The 14,904-nt window shown below is 45.1% G+C and overlaps 1 protein-coding gene across 8 annotated transcripts in view; it reads right to left on the reverse strand.

Moving 5' to 3' along the window:
* Cntn4 (contactin 4) overlaps positions 1–14,904 on the reverse strand; it is an 819,812-nt gene that overhangs the window by 197,312 nt on the left and 607,596 nt on the right. The window lies entirely within an intron of this gene.

The raw sequence follows: 14,904 nt of genomic DNA on the forward strand, positions 1-14,904 counted from the left end.
GGGAAGGCACACTTCTGGCTCTTTTTGGAATGAAGTTCTATTTCCTCAACGAGGTCAAGTCTGCTTAGAGACATAAGATGTGCATAAGATGTGAACCCAAAGATGACAGTTTGAGGCAATAAGTAAGCACTTGGTACGTGAGGTGGCTGGGGAAATGAAATGGCAACTTCACAGAAGAAGAAATACAACCGATCAACAAACGTGAGAAAAATGTTCAACATCTCTAGCCATTGGAGAGATGCAAATCAAAACTACTCTAAGATTTCATCTCACTCCAGTCTGAAAGGCAATTATTGAAAAGAGAAATGTAATAAGAAATGTTGGCAGGGATGTGAAGAAAAGGGCACACTCACACATTGTGCAGATTGGTGCGACCATTATGGAAAGCAGTAAGGTGTTTCTCAGAAAACTTAGAACGGAACCACCATTTGACCCAACTATCCCACTTGTAAGTTTATACCCAAAAGGACTTAAAATCAGCATACTGCAGGAACACAGCCACGTCAATGTTTGTAGCAGCACAATTGGCAAGAGCCAAATTATGGAACTGGCCTAGGTGCCCTTCAACAGGTGAAGGGATAAAGAAAATGTGGCATATTACACAATGGAGTACTACTATGTCTTAAAGAAGGATGAAACAATGGCATTTGCTGGTCAATACATGGAGCCGGAAAATATCATGCTAAGTGAAATAAGTCAATCCCCCTAAAACCAAAGGCCAAATGTTTTCTCTGCTATGCGGATGCTAATTCACCATATTGGGGGCGGCCAGGGAAGAACAGAAGTGCTCTGGGTTAGACAGAGGAGAGTGAAGGGAGGGGAAGGGGTACGGGGGTAGGAAGGACAGTAGAATGAACTGGACATTATTACCCTAGGTGCATTATGATCACACGCCCGGTGTGATTCCACATTGTGTACAACCAGAGGAGTGAGAAGTTACACTCCATTTACGTACCATGTGTCAGAGTGCATTCTACTGTCTTGTGTCACTAATTGGAACAAATTAAAAAATCAGTTATCACTCAAGCTATATCTAATCAAGTGACACACACAGTTGTTCAAAAGATGTGTTTTCTCTTACCCCCCCCCCAAATGGGAGGGTCTTAAGTGCCATTTCACTTTCTTGGTGTCTAAAACAAATTAATGTCCTGATTGTTCTGCCTCCCCGTCAGGCCCAGAAAAAAAATGGCGTCAAGTACCCAAACAAACCTTTCCTACTCTGAATGGATTTTCTCAGGTTGTCTGTCACAGTGTCGGAAAGCTGACACTAACTGCATCCAGAGAAACCTAGATCGTCTCCCTGCCGTTACTACATCCACCTCTGGTTTCAGGGAGGACGCAGGGCACTGATATTAATAAAAGCACCATTGAACAGATCTGGTTTCATTTACCTTTTTACATCACACAATCATGTGATAAAATAATAGTAGTGACTGTTATTCATGATGATTTCTTCCGTAGGGATTAGGAAAGTTGGAAGTTTAGCCGTGGTTGTTTTCGCCACTCAGAGGTTTACAAAAGTTCCATGAAGTTCCACCCGATTTCCAGCTCAGGGTGCAAACACTGTGCGGACACAGAATCTGGCCCGTCGCAACTCAAGAGTACAGTGGGCAGAACTGCCACCTGCCACCTGACCACGGGACCCAAGGGCCACCAGAGTCAAGGTCTGAGAAGAGTGTGAAGGACCAGTAGATAACAGAGATCCAGTCTTGCCCAGGCAAAACCAACTGTGGTTTAAGAAACGGGAAAGAAAAGTTTTATATGCAATGATTTTTAATTGCCTTCCCTGAACTTAAAAGAACTGGATCCTACTTCTTCCTCTGGAGTTTATGAATTTCATTCAGCTCTACTATGAGATCTGGGTACTCAGAGTATATTGCAATCCTTTAGGATTTGAGAAGAATAGTTAGAAATGTCTCTTAGTCGTTAATTAAAGCCGTGTCCAGATGGTAAACCCTTCCTACCCACGCAGCGGACAAGAGAGGACGTCTGTGGGCGGATGGAGTTTGACAACCATCTCTGCCCCTTACTACTAGTGCTGACCTTGGGTCAGTCTCGGATTTATCATAAATAAACGGAGAATAAATGTGGGCTTCGTTTTAAGTGAAGAAGCACTGTGCCAAGATTTAATGAGATGTTTGAAAAGCTCACAGCCACGCACAAGGACTTCAGGGTGAGAGGTGGGTACTTAATGTATGTTTTTTTTTTTTTCTGTCCATGAGGAATGCTGGGATTCTGTGGCAATCATACCCCAAACCAGTGCATTATAGAAAGGGCTCCAGCTAGATGTAGTGGCTCACGCCTGTCATCCCAGTGGCTCGGGAGGCTGAGGCAGGAGGATCGTGAGTTCAAAGCCAGCCTCAGCAGAAAGCGAGGCCCTAAGCAACTCAGTGAGACCCTGTCTCTAAATAAAATACAAAATAGGGCTGGTGAAGTGGCTCAGTGGTTGAGTGCCCCTGAGTTCAATCCCTTGTACTCCCCCCTCCCACTCCAATAAAAAGGCTCCAATTAGCAGTGGCACCCTAGAACGAGTGGTGGATGCAAATCAAAATACACACTAGTTACACATGTGTTTAGGAAAAGACGGGCAGGTCCCAAATTGGTGTCTTCATATATCATTTCATATATGATCTATTCAGATTCTGCTAGAGACATGATAATCTTGCGGGTTGAAGAACTGCGTGTGTGTGAATGAGCATTTTTAAAAAAATGCCTTTCTGCTTTGTAGCAAAGCTTTCACCAGCAACATTTATGATTTATCTTAGATATAAAATAATACACTCAAAGTCATTTTCTCTCCAAAGCTTTGGTACCAGGTCGTGATCATCCGCAGCAGCTTTCTGAGATAGCGAGGAGGCATTACGGAGAGTGTCCTGTGCCCAGGAGCATTGCTCAGAAACCCACCACAGCACCCACTGGCACAATGCATCGAGGTCACTCGTGGGCCACGTGCTTTTCCTGTATGCCTTGATTTAATCCCTTTATAGCTTCCATTCCCAGTTTACAGGTACCATGGCTGAGGCTCAGAGAGTTCCCTCCCGCGTGCTCCACACACTGGGAAGTGGTTGGAAAGATGCAGTCATGTTCTGGTCCATCCAGAGACACAACTCTGAAGCCACCAGCATCCAAGGGTTGCTCCCTGACTTGGTGAAGCTATTGACAAGAAGCCTCAAACCAGTTGTTAGTGGACGTCTTAGAGACAAATGGGAAGTTCACGTGGATGGATTTTACACTCGACGAGCTTGTAAGAAGAATCTACCTTTCCCCCGGACCACGGATGGGTTGATACATTTGGTTCTAAATCTTCTCTTCTTCCTTTTGCATTTTCCTGATGGGTGAGCGCTCTCTGCAGGGATTGAAGCCCCGGGTACAGTTCAACAGGAAGAAAATAATGAGAAAAGACCCTATGAAGAGGTAGGATGGTCGCCTTCCCAGGAAGGAAGGGGAACAGTTCCCGTGCCCTGTTCTCGTTAGCTCACGCAGTCGGTTACGGACACGTGAATACAACACCAGAGTGTGACAAAGGACATCCGTGGTTTTCTAAGACAGCTTACGTCTCCAGCTTTGTGCATACTTCACGGATATATAATGTATAGACTTAAAAAAAAAATAAAATAAATGGCTCTACTTGATGATGTCGATTGCATTCATTAGCCGGATGCATAACTTTTTTGACTTTTAAGAAGTAATAAGACTGAATAAAGCAAATTGATTTTTAAGGCCAACATGAAGAGATTAGTCATTATGTACTTGGGCAGGAAAAGGTGAGACTATTTGCAGACTGGGACTTCCCAGAGGAGGGTATAAAAACTATAGTTTAAACATGCCCAGGAAAGGCTCAGGAGATAATAACACACATTGTAGTTTGGAAAAAAAAAATAGAAAAATTAGGGAGAAAAGCAAAAATGAAAAAATGATACCATATATTTTTTTAATGCACGTTATTATTTAATGCAAACTAAAAAAAAAATCCAATTCCCCGCCCCCCTTTTTTTTCCCTGACTTGGCTAGACCTAGATTCTGTGAATTCTGATAGGGTGGCCTCCGAGTAAGAAACTGCCAGCACCCGTTCCCTGTGGTACGGCTTCCTCCCATTTCGAAAGAGACGATCAATAAGGAGATCAATACCGACTTGGGAAAATGGTCAAGCGATGCATTTGTTATGAATCTGCTTTTCATAATGGTGATCGTGCCACTCACACAAAGAAAGAGGTGTTTTTGAAGAGCCCATCATTCTGCGGCATATTTAAGATGATCTTTGGACTCTCTGCCATTTGTTCCCCTGGGGTGTGTATGTGTGCATGCATCTGAGCGTATTGCACGGCCCCAAGTTAACAGTCCATAGTTCATCATCGTCATCATTCGGGAGCATCATAGGAAAGAAGTCTTCAGAAAGTGACTCACTGAGAAAAAAAAGTGTGAGCCCAAATCTCCAGATAAAGTAGCCTTAGTGGGTCCAAGTCAAGTGTACTGTGGAAAAAAGGGATCATGAGATTTAAATACACGTTTGAAAACCTTCACTATGTTTTCAAGCCAAGACAGGTGCAAAACCCAAAGGTCTACTCCTTTGTGGTGTACAGACCATATTCTTATTCTTATTTATTAGTTTTTGTGGTGTTGGGAGTTGAACCCAGGGCTTCGTGCATGCCTGACATATATTTTTATATGACTTACCATCAAGACAAACACAGAGGTACCGGCTTCCCAGAGCTTTCTCTGTGAAACTCTTACTATGGTGGTCTGAGAGAGTCTGTAGAACTTTTTATTCTACTCATTTATTTTTATTTTTTTGTGGCACCAGGGAGTGAACCCAGTCACATTCTGTCACTGAGCCACATCCCCAGCTCTTGTTTTTATTTTTTTAAATTTTGAGGCAGGGTTTTGATCATTTGCCAAGGTTGGGCCTCCAATTTTTAATCCTCCTGCCTCAGCCTCTCAAGTTGCTGACACCAACATGTCAGGCTTGGATGACTTTTTTTAATGCGAAGGTGAAAAATACCATGTTCATAAAACAATAAAGTTGATATTTGCTTACTCTGAAAAGGGACATAAACTATGCAACTTTTAAACAGAAATCAGAGATGAAGCATGACATAATTTACTGATGACAGAAATTGGCTCACCCAGCATATAGTTTGAGAATTTCGCACGGTATACCAAGTAGAAATACGGTGAATGGAAATGGAAATCCACGTACATCCACATACAAGAAAAACCATACGATATTTGCAGACGAGCATGTGAGTATTTTGATATTCTTTGAGGTATTCATTGTCATTGGCTTATCCAATATTCAGCAAAAAAAATAAAATGATAATTTGAGCTACTTTTTTGCATGCTATGATGGGTGCTGATCATTTTTTTCCCTGTGCCACAACTAAATGAAGCAAAACAAAAACCTACGGTCACTCTAAAGACCCGACAACAGCACCCCACATTGTTGGCCGTTTAAAGTAGGGGTCAGGTATTAGTTTGACATTGAAATATTGGGCGGGGGCGGGGGGATCTTTGTACAGATCACAGAAGGCCTGGTTCATACTCCTCAGTTAAGAGGCACTCAGTTTACAAAGGATTCATTCACAGAAATGGCTCTGACCTCGTTCTTTTGTAAGTCCTAAAGCTGGTGCCCTGAACCTCCTGATGGAAATCCCAGAACACTTCTTCCAGGGGGTGAAGGAAAGCCGAGCTAGGAGCTGTCCGGGGTGCTGATTTTAGAGTCCACTCTATTCTCTCTTTCCAGAGGTTAGTGCATGCCAGACGAAAACTCTATCATGTGACACGACTCTGGAACTCTAGAAATACTGTTTTAAACCACCAGCGTCTTCAAAGTGCTGACCTTGCTATCCAAGGTCCTACATGCAGTTACCGTGGAAAGCGACGGACTTGGACCACATGGGCCACCTCCTACTTCCTTCGCCAGTCCATCAGAGAGCGCTGTGGGTTGGCAGAAGATGAGTTCTCAGCAGCCACATAAAGAAACAGAGGGGAACGTACTCTACGAAGTAGTGTGGGGGGAGGCCAGAGAGTGCCGAGAACGTTCTAGAAGGAATAAAGACTTTCAAAAGACAGGATGAGGGGGAGCAGGGTGGAGACTCCCACAGACCCATGTGCCTGGGTTCAGCAAATCCCGTATGGAGCAACAGAAGGGACCCACCTCCCTCTTCGGCTTCTTGCCACACATTTATGACACGAGGCTCTGTTTCTGGGAACAAAACCTCGCCCAGAAATAAGAATAGCAGGGATCGAGATCGCATTTCAAGGAGGCCGGTGGCGGGCTAGCTGGGCAATGTGACCACTTTATCCATATTGAGTCTCTTTGGGAGGGTGTGAGAGGGTCCTGAGAGCTGGCCCGCAGAACACCCTCCCGCACTCTGCACTATTTAGTGATTCAGTCCCCACGAAGCTGTGACGTAGGTTCCTCTCCCCATCCCATTTAATAGAAAGAGGGGAAAAAAAATCAACATCCAAGGTCACAGGGGAAGGACACGAAAGAGCTTGGGCCAGAATCTAGGCCTTCCTAACCCCAAAGTCCAAATAGGCAGCCTCTTGTTCCACACTGAAGTAAGCAACAGGAATAAAATCACACTTGCTAGTCGGGCGCGGCGGGGTGCACATGCCTGTCATCCCAGCCGCTCGGGAGGCTGAGGCAGGAGGATCGCGGGTTCAAAGCCAGCCTCAGCAAAAGCGAGGCCCTGAGCAACTCAGGGAGACCCTGTGTCTCAGTAAAATACAAAATAGGGCTGGGGAGGTGGCTCAGTGGTCGAGTGCCCCTGAGTTCAATCCCCAGTACCAAAAAAAAAAAAAATTAAATTAAAAAAAAATAAAACCCTACTAGCTAACGGACTCTTTGAGACTCTCACAAGGTCACGCCCCTTAACTACTATTTGGCTTTACAAGAGAATAAAGTTTACTTTGCCCTTTCCTCTGTGTGTGTGCTTGACTTTCCGGAAAACTATTTTTATTTCTCATTTTACTCCTTCTCTTTTCCTCGTTTTTTTTTTTTTTTTTTTGACACTTTCTATTTTATCTGGACCTCTGTGCTATTTAAGGAGCCAAAGAACAACTCAATTTAAAGCGTCTGAGTTTCCCTGCGTGCTCCATAAAGACAGGCCCCCGCCCACCTGCCACGGTCACTGTGACCAGAGAGATGTCACCTCATAAATAAGGAGACAGTGGCCCTGAAACACAAGCCACGATCACCCGCAGTTTTCTCTCTGGGAATTCATCTCTTTGCGTACATGGCTCGACCCAGCGCTGTCAGTGGTTGGGCGGGTGCAACCTTTGCTTTCGGACTTAACACCCGGTGAAACAAAGGCTTCAGACAAGCTCTTGGCCGACTGGATTTTAGAATAAAATATGGACTTTTCATTGCACCCCAAGGCCCTTTGGGGATCCGGCTCCTACCTGCAACATCAACTGTATCCTTGGCTCTTTCCCTTTTGCTTATTTATTCTGTAATAACCATGTTTTGTTTTCTCTTCTTCAAACCCCTGAAGGTGAATCCTGCCTCAGGACCTTGGTACTTGCTGTTTCCTTGGTTTGGAATCCTCTTGCCCCATTTTTTTGGGGGGGGCTTATTGTAATTTTTTTTTTAGGAGCCAACTCTAATGTCCACTCCTCACCGTGTCTGTCTACAGGGGACCACCCACTACACTGGCTCCAGGTATTGTAGGACATGTTCACTTCTATGATATCCTGCATAGCAATCGCCAGCCTCTCCATCTGCAGTCACAGTGCTTTCCAGATTCTGTCCCCAAGTGAAAGCTTGAGGGAGGTGCCAATCTATATGAGGTTGTAATGCAGTGCTCAGAACAGTGCTGGATACCTAATATCTAATATCATAATGTCTTAATATAATATCTCATTTAATGAGTACTCATTGAGCAATGCTGTCCCTCCTGGTTGCATATCAAGGAGGGAGGTGGTCAGCCTGACTTCTTTTATTGGTGCATGTGACATAGTTTTCCAGCATCTACATTAAAAGGACCTTTGTGTGCTCAGTGGCCAGGGATGTTCTCTGAAAGATAACTAAGAAAAAGTCTTTCTAAGCAGTATGGTGGATTCCTCAGCAAACTTGGAATGGAACCACCATTTGACCCAGCTATCCCACTTCTCTGTTTATACCCAAAGGACTTCAAAATCAGCACACGACAGGGACACAGCCACATCAATGTTTATAGCAGCTCAATTCACAATAGCTAAACTGTGGAACCAACCTAGATGTCCTTCAGTGGATGAATGGATAAAGAAACTGTGGTACATATACACAATGGAATATTACTCAGCCTTAAAGAGGAATGAAATGATGGCATTTGCCGGTAAATGGATGGAGCTGGAGAATATCGTGCTAAGTGCAATAAGCCATTCCCCAAAAACCAGAGGCCAAATGTTCTCTCTGATAAGTGGATGCTGATGCATCATGGTGGGGGGAGGGGGATAGAGAAGAATGGAGGGACTTTAGATTGGGCAGAGTGGAGTAAGGGGCGAGGTGTGGGGGTGGGAAGGATGGTGAAATGAGACGGGCATTATTACCCTATGTACATATGCGGTGATATGACCAGCGTGATTCTGTACTAGGTACAGCCAGAGGAATGAGAAGGTGTGCATTTGTGTACCGTGTATCAAAATGCATTCTGCTATCATGTGAAGCCAATTAGAACAAATTTAAAAAAAAAAAAAAAGAAAAGGTCTTTCTAACTAAGGATGCGGAGCCAGCAACCGACCCCTCTTAAAATGAAAGTTCAGAGGTATAAGATGGACCTACAGTCAGCGTATGAAATGATATCACCACGTGGAACCCCCCCTCAGCCCTTCCCTAGGGAATGTCTGTGATGTTGCAAACACAGAGCCGCACCCTGGGCACCCTGTGGCTCTGTTGTTAGTGATCAGGGCTACCATCTGTGAGTCAATCACACACCCAACCATTACCTATTCCTCACCCACGGCCAGAATTCTGTAACGACCGGACTTAGGATCATTATCGCTTTCCCAGAAAGAAATGTGACTCTTCGTCTTGAATATTTTACTCCCTAACCTTTTCTCCTCACCACTGAAAAATTAAAAATCACAGCCAGGTGTGATTCCGTGGATCAGTTTTAATAAGCAGGCCACCTGAGGGGCCAATCAGACGGGTTAAAGTAACACAAGGAGGAATATTCTCTGAAGAAAATGCGGAGAAGTCGCATCAGAGCCATCGTCAAGCCTGTGAGCAACGCATGTCCAATGGGTCACCCAAGGGACACAGAGCAGAATCCAACCCGAGAGACTCCAAAGCCACCAGCCACACAACTGCTCATGAAAAAAAGAAAAAAACAAAAAAAAACAGAAACCCTGCTTCAAAGTGAAAGGGATCTCTTCCTCTCAAACTTTCTCATGCCATTGCTTTTTCTTCTCTTCACCTCTCAGGGTTACAAACCTGGACAGTCAACTCACTGTCCCATTTACCTAGCAATTAGCGGCAGCGCAGACCATGACCCAGGAAAGAGCAGCCATTTCCAGCTTTCCTCCTAAATAAGATGGATGCTGTGTGACGTGTCTCTGAATTCTACCTTTAAAAGTAGGCGACTCAGCTGGGTGTGGTGGTGCACGCCGGTCATCCCAGCAGCTCAGGAGGCTGAGGCAGGAGGATGGTGAGTTCACAGCCAGCCTCAGCCACATCGAGGCCCTAAGCCACTCAGGGAGACCCTGTCTCTAAATAAAGTACAAAATAGGGCTGGGGAGGGGGCTCAGTGGTCAAGTGCCCCTGAGTTCAAACACTGGTACCAAAAAAAAAAAAAAAAAAAAAAAGGTGGGCAACTCATCCCCAAGAAGCTGGGGAGGAAATAGCACTGATCACTGCTTCAAAGAGGAGGGAGATGTCATCAGTATTTCTTGTTGTCCACGCTCTGCAGAAAAACTTTGCTTTCCAGGCCAACAGAAGACACCTCACTTCGTACTCAGTTTGGGGGTTTGGAACTAATAAAACAGGGGTTATTCATAAAGACAAATGCCAATCACATTAAGATCCATTGCTCCTGAGAGACTGGACATTCTTTTATTTATTTATTTTTTAAAATAATCTACTTGTCAATGAACCTTTATTTATTATTTTATTTGTAGGCATTACTGAGAATCAAACCCAGTGCCTCAACACACTCGAGGCAAGCGCTCGACCACGGAACTACAGCCCCAGCCCCCAAACTGGACATCCTTTGCCACATAGTTATTTTCTGGGGAATTCAAACCTAGAAGAAGTAATAGGTTTATTGAATCCCTTCACCTCCCCTTTCCTTCGCGTTCCCTGAGTATAAAATACTTCCTGGGATACCGGAGGCTAGATTGGCTGTATACTGTTAAAAAAAAATTAAGGGCATAGGAAAAAAAATAAAAAAAAAACAGGTTCTGTATATAAATGAAATTTCCAGATGAGGAGCAGCTGTTATTTATATTGAATTTAAGTTGCTTCGGCAACTTCAACCATATATTTTTATCTCATTTAATTACAGTTTGGGAAATAAAACCATCATCAAATATACATGCAAGCTATGTGTTTATTCATCAGCTATTTAGATTTTTTTTTTTTTGCAATGGGTGCCGTTTTCCCGCCCCGGTTTTCACAAAGAGAAATCAGAGATAAGATGGCAGTGTGCGTGGCAGACCCGCCGGGCCTGAGAAATGACATGGCTCCTGGTTCTCCAAGGCACCTCTTGGTCCCTGACGTGGGGAGAGGGGGCGCCCCTGCAGCTACCCTGAAGTTCTTAGGAGGGCTCTACGGCTGGATCCAGGGATCCAATTCGTACAGGAGCTGATTAGCAGAGGAAAAAAAAAATGTGTTCTATTAATTTGACATTTTTTTTTGGGGGGGGGGAGTTTATAATAGAATGAAGTCTGAAGAAATAACCAGAACATGAGGCTTTTCATACCCTGTTTCTACTTTTCAGACAAAATCCAAGAAATTCATACAGGGAGGAGAGGATACCTGGGTATCTGAACCACGTGGTTCACTGCGGCTCTGATGATCAGTCTCTGGCCATTTTCCATTCTTGGCGATGACCCCACCCACCCCCTCCCCCCTCAAATCTCCCTAGCAAAGTCAGGCCAATGGCTCATTCTCAAGTTACGGTTCCTCAAGTGACTTCACGCTGGAAGAATCAATATGCCGGTTTGGAATATTTCAAAATGGCACATCTTGGACGCCCGGGTGGATCAGGGAAGAGTCGCTTGCTGTCTAGAATGGGCCCACCACAAGCACCCACGACCATGGGAGCCCCCCCGCCCCCTGTGTGGTCCCTGCGGATATATAAGTGACAAAGGAAAATTCCTCTTTTCAAGGAGTTTCACGTGAGCAAAATGGAAAAGAATCAAAATGAATAAATCGAACCTAATGTCTGAGCTGGTAATGATGCTGTTGAAAAATAATTTAAGGAAAAAATAATTTAAACATTGGTGTGGACATTTCAAGAGAGGGGCTGGGGTTGTGGCTCGGGGGTAGAGTGCCCGCCGAGCACACGTAGGGCCCTGGGTTCGATCCTCAGCACCACATAAAAATGAAATAGCTATTGTGTGTCCACCTATCACTAAGAAATAAATATTAAAAAAAAAAACACAGAAAGTTTTTAAAAAACGAAAAAAAAAAAAAAACTTTAAGAGAGCTGAACACATGGTGCACGCTGTCATCCCAGGGGCTCAGGGGGCTGAGGCAGGAGGACGGAGAGTTTAAAGCCAGCCTCAGCAATGGCGAGGCCCTAAGCAACTCAGTGAGACCCCGTCCCTTCAGCTCTCGTCCCCCACTGTGACTGCCGAGAAGGTGGGAAAGTTGTGTCCCGGCTGAGTTTGTGCTTCCTTATTTATAACTGACATCGAAGTCATCCAAGTTCATGTAACACCCCAGGAGTCGGATAAAGAAGCATTTTCAGCTTACGTTTAAAAGTTGAAAACATTTCCCTGGCCAAACAAAAGAAACTTCCAGAAAACTGAAGAAGCCAAAGACACAACTACAGGGACACACAATCTACACCCACTTCCTAAGACCAGACACGGACCACACAGCCAGGTGATCGCAGGTGCCCACGCTGGGTGGAGTCATGGTTTTCAGAATTTCAGAGGTGGGGAGATTTTCACCATGGATTCCTCATTCTTTCCTTCCTCCCTCCAACAATATTTATGGTGCCTTATGTGGTAGATGATGTAGGGAACGTGACGATGAATCCAACAGGGTCCCTTGGCCCCAAGAAATGAAGAATCTAAAGGGAGGGTGCTGGTTGGTTATATGCAAATACAGCATCATTTCATATAAGAGAGCTGGGCGTCCGTGGATTTTCTTATCTTGGGGGAGACCTGGACCAACCCCCTTCAGAGACTGAAGGACAACTTCCATCCACACTGTAGAAAGTTCTGTGGGAATTGAAAGCCGGTATTTTTCACGAGGCGAGTGGACCATCCATCAGAATCCCTTCGGTGCACCTGAGGGACCCATCTGTAGAACAACCAAGATGCTTGATTTTGCCTTTAACTTGCGGGGGGAAATGTAGGCCTGAGTTTTCTACTGGGCATCCGTGTCCTGGTTCTTCTTCCTGGGTCCAGCTGAGCTCTGCTCATGGTGCTGTGTCACTGTGGCAGGTCGCGGTGCCCAGGCAGCGCTGGGGGTCAGTCACCTGCTACCACAAGGCCTGGCTGCATCCTTAGGAGAGAGCTTTGACCATCAAGTGTGGTCAAGTCGGTCACACAGCGTAGACTTGTCAACGTGGAGACCACGGTGGGCCTGGTTCTCAACACAGGAGACGAATCATGTCCAGATACAGCCTCGTCTCACCTCTCCAAGTCCTGGCCTGATGTCTTTCCTACTTCCCAATGAACTCCATGTTGATGTCTGCGGTTTGTCTCTGATTTCCATCTTCCCTGTTGGAGGTCAACGACCGAGTTCCAAGGTGCCTTCTGTGGTTCTTCTACCACAGCGAGGTAGAAGACAGCAGCAGCCTGGCTGTGGAGTTGAACCTGCACAGACTTCTTAAGACTGTAGACGAGGCCCCAATCACCAGGGACCTCCCAGTAGAGCAAGCGATGGAGACTTTTCTAAAGGTCTCCAAAATGTGTCTTTGTAGTTGATCGAGGAAGCAAAAATATGAAGGATCTCAGAGGAAGCGAGTGAGCTATGTCTCAAACGATGAGAGCAAGATTCACACCCTGTTTGCCGAGTTGGAAGTGTGATGGCTAATTCAGCCACCTCTGGGTTTCGGGAATAATAAGTAATGGGAGCAAAACTTACTGAGAGCTGCCTGTGTGCCAGACACTGTTCTAAGTGCTTTTCATGTATTATCTCAGTTAATCCTCCCCATAATACCATGAGGTGAGTACCATCACATGACCCTTTATGTATGAGAAAACTAAGGCTGGGAATAAAATAAGTTGCTCACCGTGGTCATCAATGGTGACACCAGGACTCTCACCCCAGCTACTTGGCACCAGATAATCTGATGTTTTCCCTTTATTTCTATTTATTTATTTACTTATTTTTGTGGTTGTGTGATGTATTAAGATGATGATGATGATGATGATGGCGGTAATAATCTAACAAGAACACTAAAATTAGGAGAAGTAATTATAAGTCACACTCGGAGCCATCATGAAATGGTACCTTGTGTTTTTTGTTTATTTATTGGTACCAGGGATTAAACTCAGGGGCACCCGACCACTGAGCCCTATTTTGCATTTTATTGAGAGACAGGGCCTCACTGAGTTGCTTAGCGCCTCACTGTTGCTGAGGCTGGCTTTGAACTCGCGATCCTCCTGCCTCAGCCTCCCGAACTGCTGGGAGTAGGGGTGTGTGTGTGTGTGTGTGTGTGTGTGTGTGTGTGTGTGTGTATGTCAACATGCCTGGCTAAAATACCCTGTAATTTTATAGCAAGTTAAAAAAATATGACAGGTTTACTCATAACAACTCATAGCACTAAGAAAACATCTCAGCAAAGTAGAAAGGGTCTGTATTAATATTAACTTCCATATTAATTCATATGGACTTAATAGTGGTGAAGCTCAGAAAAATGGAAGCGATTTGCTTCAAGTTCCACGTCTAGTCAGTAAGGAGCCTAGGGGCGAGACCCCAAAGCACCCACTTGAAGCTCCTGGAAGACCAGAATGGTATTTCCTATTTCTCAGGCTCCCGAAATCTATCTCAATCTTGCTCTTAAATAATGGCGATGATAAAAGCCCTGATCTAACCAAGTGGAAGAGCAGAAGCGAGGTATTTTCAAATAGGGATGCACACGTTCACAATGCTCTACCTTCTCCTCCTTGAAGACTGCCTTCATTATCTGACCAAAATTCATAATCAGGAGCAGACATTATCGCGTGACATTGACATAGGGTACCCGGAGTGACAGGCCGGGCTGCGCGGGTTCGGCAATTTGGTTTCCCTGCATTATTAATGCTGCTCTTCCTGATGAGTGTTAATTGGAAGATTTTAATTGATGCCATGTTTTACCGCCTTCCCAGCCTGCGTGAGCTCAAGTGGGGAGAACGGTTTTGCAAATAATGAGAAGGAAGCAAAATCTCTTCCCATCTTACCGCGTTTTCGGCGGACTGACTGGGACAAACAGACATCCCGAATCCACCGAACCAGAAAAACGGGACGAAAACCATGCTTGTTCCCAATTCTCCTGACGACATGAACCCTAGGTTCTTGGGACACCAACCATGATCGAAGCAGATGCGCATCCCTGTGCTTGTGCCCCTACCTCTGGCCAGGTGAGGCCGGAGAATCAGGAGCAAGATACAAGAAAATGACATGGTAGGGGACCCAGTGACGTGGTGTGGGGGCTGGGCAGACCAGGAGAAGGGGAATGGGGTCCCAGGAGGAGGAAGAAAAGCTGCAGACCCAGATGATGAACTCGGAGTAGGCTGAAGCAAGCAGGTAGCCCCTCAGCACAC

Source organism: Ictidomys tridecemlineatus, chromosome 16, assembly GCF_052094955.1.
Source record: "Ictidomys tridecemlineatus isolate mIctTri1 chromosome 16, mIctTri1.hap1, whole genome shotgun sequence".
NCBI classification, from domain to species: Eukaryota; Metazoa; Chordata; class Mammalia; order Rodentia; family Sciuridae; genus Ictidomys; species Ictidomys tridecemlineatus.